The 10,080-nt window shown below is 36.8% G+C and overlaps 1 long non-coding RNA gene across 1 annotated transcript; it reads right to left on the bottom strand.

The window, feature by feature from the left end:
* Positions 1–4,240: 4,240 nt before the first annotated feature.
* On the bottom strand, positions 4,241–7,081 carry LOC146904166 (uncharacterized). The gene is made up of 2 exons (XR_015018553.1): positions 6,945–7,081; positions 4,241–4,549 (listed from the first exon to the last, which is right to left on the bottom strand). It is a non-coding gene; the product is annotated as an uncharacterized LOC146904166 (long non-coding RNA).
* Between the last annotated feature and the right edge of the window lie 2,999 nt (positions 7,082–10,080).

The following is a 10,080-nucleotide window of genomic DNA, read 5'->3' as shown; positions in this document are numbered from 1 at the left end:
GAGTTCATCACTTCAATGAACATTCTGAATCATATTTGTTTCTTTTGCCTTGACTAGATTAGGTTTTGAATTCCTTTATCAAAAGAAAAGAAGGGATTATGGAAAGTTTGTCATATGACTACCTTCCATGATTCCAAGATAAAAAAAAAAAAAAAAAGAGTGCTTACTCATCATAGTGATGAGCTTACCCCTTAACTTAATTTTAATCGTCCTTTATCTTTTTGTTTGTCTCGACTTAGTCCTTTACATTATAAAATGATAACATAATTATCCTTTTTGATTAAAAAATTCAAAAACTCCAAAAAAAAAATTATCAAAAACTCATAAGCAACTCCAAATCTTCATCATACAAATTTCTCTTTTGGCATTTTATAACATAAAAGAAAAAATTTGGACAAAAAAAGAAGATAGAGGATCAAAGTGTTGCCTAAAATTAAGTTAAGGAAAAAGATAAAGGACTAAAGTATTACTTAAAATTAAGTTAAGGGACGAATCATGTAATTTTGCCTAATTTTATGAAGTAAAAATGCAAAGTTACAAGAGTTCTATATATGCTGAAAAGTGGTGCCAAACCCAGGCAAAGTAAACCTAGTTATAGTCTAGACAATACTTAACCCGTGCATTACTCAATGGTTACAATGCTTATGAATGACATTTACACATGACCATTCAAGTGCTCAAAGTAAAACAACGAATTGAATTTCATAGGTTGTTGCGGTCGTAACATGGGGTTACAGACAACCATACCAGCCACTGCAATATCTTAAATCTTGTTTAACAAGACTTCAATATGTTAAGAGTTTATCACATTTTTGCATTAAGTCTTCATATTTCTCTTGCAATACCTATCTATTCAGGATAAAAGTAAAATGTAGTAAAATGCCAATAAACTTAAATAAAAATATTAATTTATTAAATAAAACATAGCTTAAAGCATAGTAATATATTAAGTTATCTCCATGCTTAAACCATTGCTTGTTCTCAAGCAATGAACTTAGATTGGAAGAATTTTATGACAAGCATTACATGAAGACAAAAGAACAAAGATTCAATTGTATGTATATGTATTGGGAAGATTTAACAATCAAGGGGTCATCATTCTAAATTCCAAATTAGAAATTTAGGACCCTTTAAGTTGCATTTCCTCAATAATTTGAGCATTTTTCTCAAAGATTAAGTCTTACCAAGAGTCTCGATTTTAAAATCATTTCCTTTAGAGTGTGTTTGGATGAGGTAATTTTGAAATTTTAAAGAATTTAAAATTCTAGGCAATTTACCTTAAAGTATTTGAATTCCCTCATAACATTACATTCCCTCAAAACATTCCCTCAAATCATTATTGTTTTTCTTGTGAAATCATGCATAAATCAAGAACACCTTTTATCAAGAATTATATTTTCGGCCAAATGGGGAATCATAAAGTTTTGAGATTTATAAGTTTCAAATTTTTGAGAAACTGTAAAAGGGAATGTGTATAAACTTTAGAAATGAAGTACAATATGATCATCTTATTTCCATTTACCCAAACATAAAAAATAATAAAGGAAAATTAAACAGGAATGCAAAGTCGAGGAAAATTTAGAAGAATTTACCCCATGCTTGAAATGGACATCGTCCTCAATGTATAAACCATGGACATATAAAAAGAAAAGAGCGTAAGGAAAAATCACATTTTGTTTGAAGAGGATGATCTTATTTTTGATACATTGCTTCATTTTCTCACTACTAGAAAAATCAGTTTTAGTGAGGGTATAAATCCATCCCTAAACAACTATAATTCCGTCACAAACGAATTTAGTGACGGATTTTGTGACGACCAGTAATTTGTTCCGAATTTTGGCCTTGTTAAATATTTGTGAGGGATTTTGGTTTCCGTCACTAATTGACATGGATAAAATCCGTCAATAATAATATAAAGCCCTCACTAAAGATGAAGTAGAAATGTACCAAATCCGTCAGTAATTAGTGAGGGATAGATGATCCCTCTCTAATAGTGAGGGATCAGCCCATCCCTTTTCACCTATATTTTCGTCAATAATTAATGACGGATTGGGTTTCCCTTTCAAATTGTGAGGGTATATTTCATGATCAATTGTCACGAAACTGAATTTCCTCACACACTACAATCTATGGTTTAACGACAAATTTATTTCCGTCACTAATTAGTGAGAAAATTCAAAGTAATTTGCATTTATTGATTTAATGTTCAATTTTCTGCCGGATTTCATTAATTATATTAATATTGCAAATGCATTTACTATATCAAACCATATGAAACTTGGAAATTATAAATACACAGTTAAATACACTTTATAAATTGTCTTCATACCCATCACAAACATTCATCACCATAAAACATAAAAGTCATAAGGAAACTCTCAATAAGTTTACAACCATTGTTCAACACTCTCAAAATACATAAAGAGTCTTGAGGAAACTCTCAAAATAAGTTTCATAAGAAACACTCCAATATTTTTAATGGTGCTAGAAGTAGCACATTGTTCTTGAGACTAAGTTTGCAACCAAGCTATCAAAATACACGACAAACGATTCTGCATAAGCCACATACACAACGGCCGCTAATTCTAAATCATGAGTCGGATAGTTCTTCTCATGCACTTTCAACTGCCTTGAAGCATAAGCCACAACCTGACGATTCTGCATAAGCACACCACCAAGACCCATCTTAGAAGCATCACAATACACGACAAACGATTCCTTCGGATTCGGCAAAATCAACACTGGAGCTGACGTCAACCTCTTCTTCAACTCTTGGAAACTCTTCTCGCACTTTGCATCCCAAACGTAAGCTTGTCCTTTCCGAATCAACTGCGTCAATGGCAACGCCAACTTAGAGAATCCCTCAATGAACCTCCGATAATAACCTGTCAATCCAAGAAAGCTTCTAACTTCAAAAACAGACTTAGGTGATTCCCACTGCAACACTGCATCAACCTTCGACGGATCCACGGCAATGCCACCTTTAGAAATCACATGACCAAGGAAACTCACTTCCCGCAACCAAAACTCACACTTCGACAACTTAGCAAACAGCTTCTTCTCTTTCAAAACTCCCAACACAATCCTCAAATGCTCAGCATGCTCTTCTTCAGACTTAGAATACACCAAAATATCATCTATAAACACCACCACAAAACGATCCAGAAAAAGGATGAAATATTCTATTCATGTACTCCATGAAGACACCTGGCGCATTAGATACTCCAAATGGCATCACAGAATACTCACAGTGTCCATACCTCGTTCTGAACGCAGTTTTGGATATATCTTCCGCCTTCACTCTAATCTGATGATATCCTGATCTCAAATCAATCTTGCTGAACACTTCTGCACCAACCAACTGATCCATCAAATCATCAATCCTCGGAAGCGGATACCGATTCTTGATTGTCACTTTGTTCAACTGCCGATAATCCGCACATAACCTCATGCTTCCATCTTTCTTCTTAACCAACAACACAGGAGCTCCCCACGGCGAAACACTTGGCCTGATAAACTGTTTCTCAAGCAACTCTTCCAACTGCTTCTTCAACTCACCCAAATCTGATGCAGACATCCGATACGGCGCAATCAAGATAGGACTCATTCCTGGTACCAAATCAATTGCAAACTCAACTTCTCTCTGCGGCGGTAATTCGGTAATGTCGTCCGGAAAAACTTCTGGAAACTCTTGCACTACCGGCAAATCACCAACTCCTTTCTCACTACTCTCCTTCAAGGAAGCAAACATCATGAACACACTAGCTTCACCGTCCAAAGACTTCTTCACTTGCTCCGCGGTCAAGAACCTTCTACCTTCCTCAACTACCGGCTTAGAAAACGTTACACTCTTGGTCAAACAATTAATGTTAACACCAAAAGTCAACATCCAATCCATACCAAAAATAACGTCCATATGCTTCAACGGAAGGCACACAAGATCCAACTCAAAATCAACAGGAACCTTAACACAAACCACAACCAACTGAGCCTCTGCAGCCAAAGATACCTTCCCTTGCCAGACTAACACACCTGAAACAACCTGCTACTCCCCCACTATGCTCAAACCAACTTAAAAGAACGAAACAACACAACAAGTACCGACAGTACTTCCATACATGTCGCATACAAACAGGAAATTCAACGGGTTTTGGTCTGGACAAGACCGACCACAGCTCTGATACCAACTTGTAACACCCTATTTCTAATAAGCGGTAAAACGCGCGAATATACAAACATATTCTAGAAATAGATGCTACGTCTCCGAATAAACCACAATACATACATGCATAAAGATCATGTTACACAACATAGCAGCGGAACAGACATATAACTCACAAAACATCTCCAGATCTCAACAAAATACAATTGTATTCTCCAAATCTCAAATAACAAATAACATCTCAACTCCAAAATACATGGTCCAAAAATAAAAACCAACATGCAAGAACTATCCTAGATCAGAGCCCTAATCTAGACACTTGCATGAAAAAGAGGAACTCCACTCCTAGGCATCAACAAGCAAACAACTAAGCATCCTGCACGCCGTCTACCCGTCCATACAGAAAGGTAGGCGGTCCACCACAGACCACTGAGGGTTAGCATTACATCATCATAATCCATAAAAGATTTAAACAAGAACATTGGAAATGAAAGATATATTCAAGAATACAGAATAGCAAATCATACATGTATTCACAAGTATTCATGATTCTCATACCATTCAAAACCATTCCATATCATCATTCCAAGTTCATATCAACAAGTGTACCATACACGTATCACATATACATAACCCTTCCTCCTAGAACACTAGCATCACATGATTATTATTATCCCCCATCACTTACATTTCAAGCCATCACATTATTATCATAGCATAGCATGCATATTCAACCTCTAATCAAGTCATCAACAAAAGCTCATCATTTATCAACATCAATCAATGAAAACATTACTCACTTCATTACTCATCTAGCATGCTTATCTCAACAAGTACAATTCATCATTTCCAAATTATAAGCAAGCATTCATCATTATCAAAGAAATCACCATATCATATGTATGTATATATACAATTCTCACCTCATCATTATTATCCAATTAATTATCATCAAATAGATTCACCAAGTGTATAAGTACAAACAATTAAGACATGCAATTAGAGCATAAATCAATTATTCACAACCATCCACAAAATTCACCAATGTACTTATACATCAATCCACACAATCACAACATTCACCAAATTTCACCAATGTACTTATACATCAATCCACACAATCACAACATTCACCAAATTTCACCAATACACAAATTCGCCAAGTCATATATTCAATTATGACACAACTCATCAATTATTCAAATGCATGCAATGTTCTAGACTCTTCTCTAGATGCATGTGGTACCAAAACACCTCAAGGTCGTCACCTTCGATGCAACAAAAACATCGTACTCACCTCAATTGGATATAAAATCCGCCACCATCAGTCTTGGATATAAAATCCACCACCATCAGTCATGAATGCATGAACATATGACTCAACTACAAATGCATATGTTCACACAAACAATAATCACCTCACCATCACCAATACATGTATATATGCAATCATCAATAATTCACCACCAACTTAACATATATACAATCACCAACAACATCAAAAATCACACAACATGAAGTTGTCACATGATTGCACCACCAATCATCTTCACATAACATATAACAATTCTCCATAAAGGATTCACAATCAATTGGTTCACAAAGGTCATCTTTAGTCAAGTTCGTCTCTCCAAATCATAACATTAAATTAATTGAACATTTAAGTCAAAACCAAGTAAACAAGCTCAATTGCCTATGCCATGTACTCCCACAAGTCACATATATATGCAGTAGAGGTTACATAAGCATTTCATCGGCCAAATACGACGAATTCAAGAAAAACCCAAAGTTCGTCTCACTTTTTCACTTTTCACAAAATTTTCCATTTTCAAAGCAAAACAAGTTCAAACTTGATAGAACCAATCACAACCATTTTTAAAAATCATATAAACAATATACAACTCTAATCCCACTTCAAATTCCGGAGAAAACGGGTTTTTGGAAAAATCAACGTTTGGACCGTTTTTACAAAAGTTATACGATTTTCATGAATTCAAGTCCAAACCAACTCAAATCTTGTTCTAGTAGGATTAAAGGTGTAAACCGAGGTTAATTAAGTCCAAAGAAACATTTTAGAAGTATCGGATTGGTCCTCAAGTGCACGAAACGAAAAATCAAAAGTGGCTAAACCTGTGCAGGTTCGCTTAAGCGAAGGCACAGTTCGCTTGAGCGAACTCAAGTCAGAACCTACATGCTGGTTCGCTTACGCGTTCGCTTAAGCGAAACATCACAGTTCTGCAGCAAAAATATTACGGGTTCCAACCCTTTTCACCCCAAAATCCAATTTTCAATCCCCCAATTCACCAAAACAAGTTCCAGAAAGTGTTTATAGGTCAATATAAGTTCAATACACTTAAACACATACAAGTTTTGGAATTAAAGCATCAACATAACAAAATTCACCAAATAATCATCACTTCTTCAACTTTCAACAACAATACGAAATCTCTTCATCAATTCATCAATCTTGATACCCAAAGCACCAATTCAACAACAACATATTCCAAATCAATAACAACAACCAATGAACACAAATTCATGCATAATTCAACACCACAACATCAATTCTTATCAAACTTGCTCAAGAACACAAAGCACCAACAACTATGCAATTAAACATGTTAATTCACATACTAACATACAATTATCTTATAAATCATGTTCTCAAACATAACAACAACAATCATGCACGAATTTACAACAATTAGATTCAATTCATCAATTTCACAAAAATGGGTAAAGAGAAAAAGTTATGGATTATGGTTGAATCTAACCCTCTTACCTCTAACACCAAGATTCTCTAACCCAAGCCTCAATTTTGCTCCTAGATGTTGAATCCCCTCTTTGCCTTCTAACCCTTGTTGTTGTTGTTGCCTCTAGTCTCTATCTCTTCTCTTCCCAAATGAAATGAAATGAATAATGTTTGTAAAACCTAGTGTTACCAACAACTAGAGTTTAAATTTATATACTAACTCTACTCAATTGGGCTTATCTCTTAAACCTTAATGGGTCTAACCCATTTCTATTCTAACACCCAAAATGTCACTACTCACTTAATGGTAAATTATAACACTAACGGTCACTTAATGGTAATTAAAATAATTACTACACCCTCTCTAGTAACTTGGTAAAATAATACTCCTACTAAACATTAAAAATAATCCTCATCCAAAATTACAAAATTACCCCTACTCTCAAAATGATCAAAATGCCCCTAAGTCCAAAATGACTAAAATACCCTTCTACACCGAATTCTACAATTCCCAACCAAAAATACACACAGAGGCAAATAATCACATAAGAGCACATATATCACACATAAATAAATAATAAAATAAAAACTAGCGAAAATCGGGCTGTTACAACTCTCCCCCACTAAAAAGAATTTTCGCCCTCGAAAATTACCTAAAGGAAACAACTCTGGATACGCAACCCTCATTCTACTCTCCGATTCCCAAGTGGCACTTTCACCAGTTGGTCCAACCCAAATCACTTTAACCAAAACGACCTCCTTGCCACGCAAATGCTTCACTTCACGGTCCTCAATCCTAATTGGCCAAGTCTCAACGGTCAAATTATCCCTTACTTCCAAATCATCCACTTGAATCACATGAGACGCATCATACACATACTTCCTCAACTGAGACACATGAAACACATCATGAAGATTCGACAAAGATGGCGGTAACGCAATCCTATACGCTACAACCCCTACCTTCTCAACAATCTCAAAAGGTCCAACAAAACGAGGAGTCAACTTCCGACACTTCAAGGCACGTCCAACACCAGTTACAGGATTCACTCTCAAAAACACATGATCACCAACCTGAAACTCAAGGTCTTTCCTCCTCTTATCATGATAACTCTTCTGCCTACTCTGAGACGCTCTCATCTTCTCTTGAATCATCTTAACCTTCTTGGTCGTCTCTTGCACAACTTCCGGTCCTAACAAAGCACTTTCTCTTGACTCATACCAACACAAAGGAGTTCTACACCTCCGACCATACAAAGCTTCAAACGGTGCCATTCCGATACTAGAATGAAAACTGTTGTTGTAAGTAAACTCAATCAACGGTAAACATTCGATCCAACTGACACCTTGCTCCAACACACAAGCTCTCAACAAATCTTCCAAGCTCTGAATAGTCCTCTCTGTCTAACCATCAGTCTGGGGATGATACGCAGAACTCAACCTCAACTTAGTTCCCAAAGCATCTTGCAAACTCTCCCAAAACTTAGAAGTAAACCTCGGATCCCGATCCAACACAATACTAGAAGGAACACCATGCAATCTAACAATCTGCTCAATGTAGATCTCAGCCAACTTCGCCACAGACATACCGGTCTTGATAGGAACAAAATGTGCCGACTTCCTCAACCGATCAACAATCACCCAAATAGAATCAAAACCCTTAGCAGTCTTCGGCAACGCTCCAACAAAATCCATTGATATACTATCCCACTTCCACTCTGGCACAAACAACGGTTGCATCAAACCTGACGGCTTCTGATGTTCAATCTTAGACTTCTGACAAACCAAACAAGCATACAAAAACTCTGCATTATCCTTCTTCATTCCAGGCCACCAAAACAACCTCTTCAAATCCTGATACATCTTAGTCGCTCCTGGATGAATACTCAAACTACTTCTATGACCTTCTTCCAAAACCTGCCTCTTAAGCTCAAGAACATTTGGCACACAAACACGATCACGAAACATCAAAACACCGTGCTCATCCAACCTGAAATCTCCACCCTTACCTTGGTTAACCAATACTACTCGATCAACAAGTTCCAAATCTTCCTACTGACCATTCTTGATCTCCTCCAAAATATTACTTGTCAGCTTCAACATTCCCAACCTCACACCATCCGGTGTCAACTCACTAACCAAACTCAAATCCCGAAACTGCTCAATCAACTCCAACTCTTTCACCATCAAAGCAGACATATGCAACGACTTCCTACTCAACGCATCAGCAACAACATTGGCCTTTCCAGGATGATAGCTCAACTGGAAATCAAAATCCTTAAGATACTCCAACCATCTCCTCTGCCTCAAATTCAACTCCTTCTGGTCAAACAAATACTTCAAACTCTTGTGATCACTGAACACCTCAAACTTAGAACCATACAGATAATGCCTCCAAATCTTCAGCACATACACAACGGCCGCTAATTCCAAATCATGAGTCGGATAGTTCTTCTCATGCACTTTCAACTGCCTTGAAGCATAAGCCACAACCTGACGATTCTGCATAAGCACACCACCAAGACCCATCTTAGAAGCATCACAATACACGACAAACGATTCCTTCGGATTCGGCAAAATCAACATTGGAGCTGACGTCAACCTCTTCTTCAACTCTTGGAAACTCTTCTCGCACTTTGCATCCCAAACGTAAGCTTGTCCTTTCCGAATCAACTGCATCAATGGCAACGCCAACTTAGAGAATCCCTCAATGAACCTCCGATAATAACCTGTCAATCCAAGAAAGCTTCTAACTTCAAAAACAGACTTAGGTGATTCCCACTGCAACACTGCATCAACCTTCGACGGATCCACGGCAATGCCACCTTTAGAAATTACATGACCAAGGAAACTCACTTCCCGCAACCAAAACTCACACTTCGACAACTTAGCAAACAGCTTCTTCTCTTTCAAAACTCCCAACACAATCCTCAAATGCTCAGCATGCTCTTCTTCAGACTTAGAATACACCAAAATATCATCTATAAACACCACCACAAAACGATCCAGAAAAAGGATGAAATATTCTATTCATGTACTCCATGAAGATACCTGGCGCATTAGATACTCCAAATGGCATCACAGAATACTCATAGTGTCCATACCTCGTTCTGAACGCAGTTTTGGATATATCTTCCGCCTTCACTCTAATCTGATGATATCCTGA

Source organism: Medicago sativa, chromosome 7 (assembly GCF_051527215.1).
Source record: "Medicago sativa cultivar Bolivia chromosome 7, Bolivia_mono, whole genome shotgun sequence".
In the NCBI taxonomy this organism is placed as follows: Eukaryota; Viridiplantae; Streptophyta; class Magnoliopsida; order Fabales; family Fabaceae; genus Medicago; species Medicago sativa.
The sequence above is the reverse complement of the archived record's forward strand: the minus strand, read 5'-3'. Positions and strand labels throughout refer to the sequence as shown.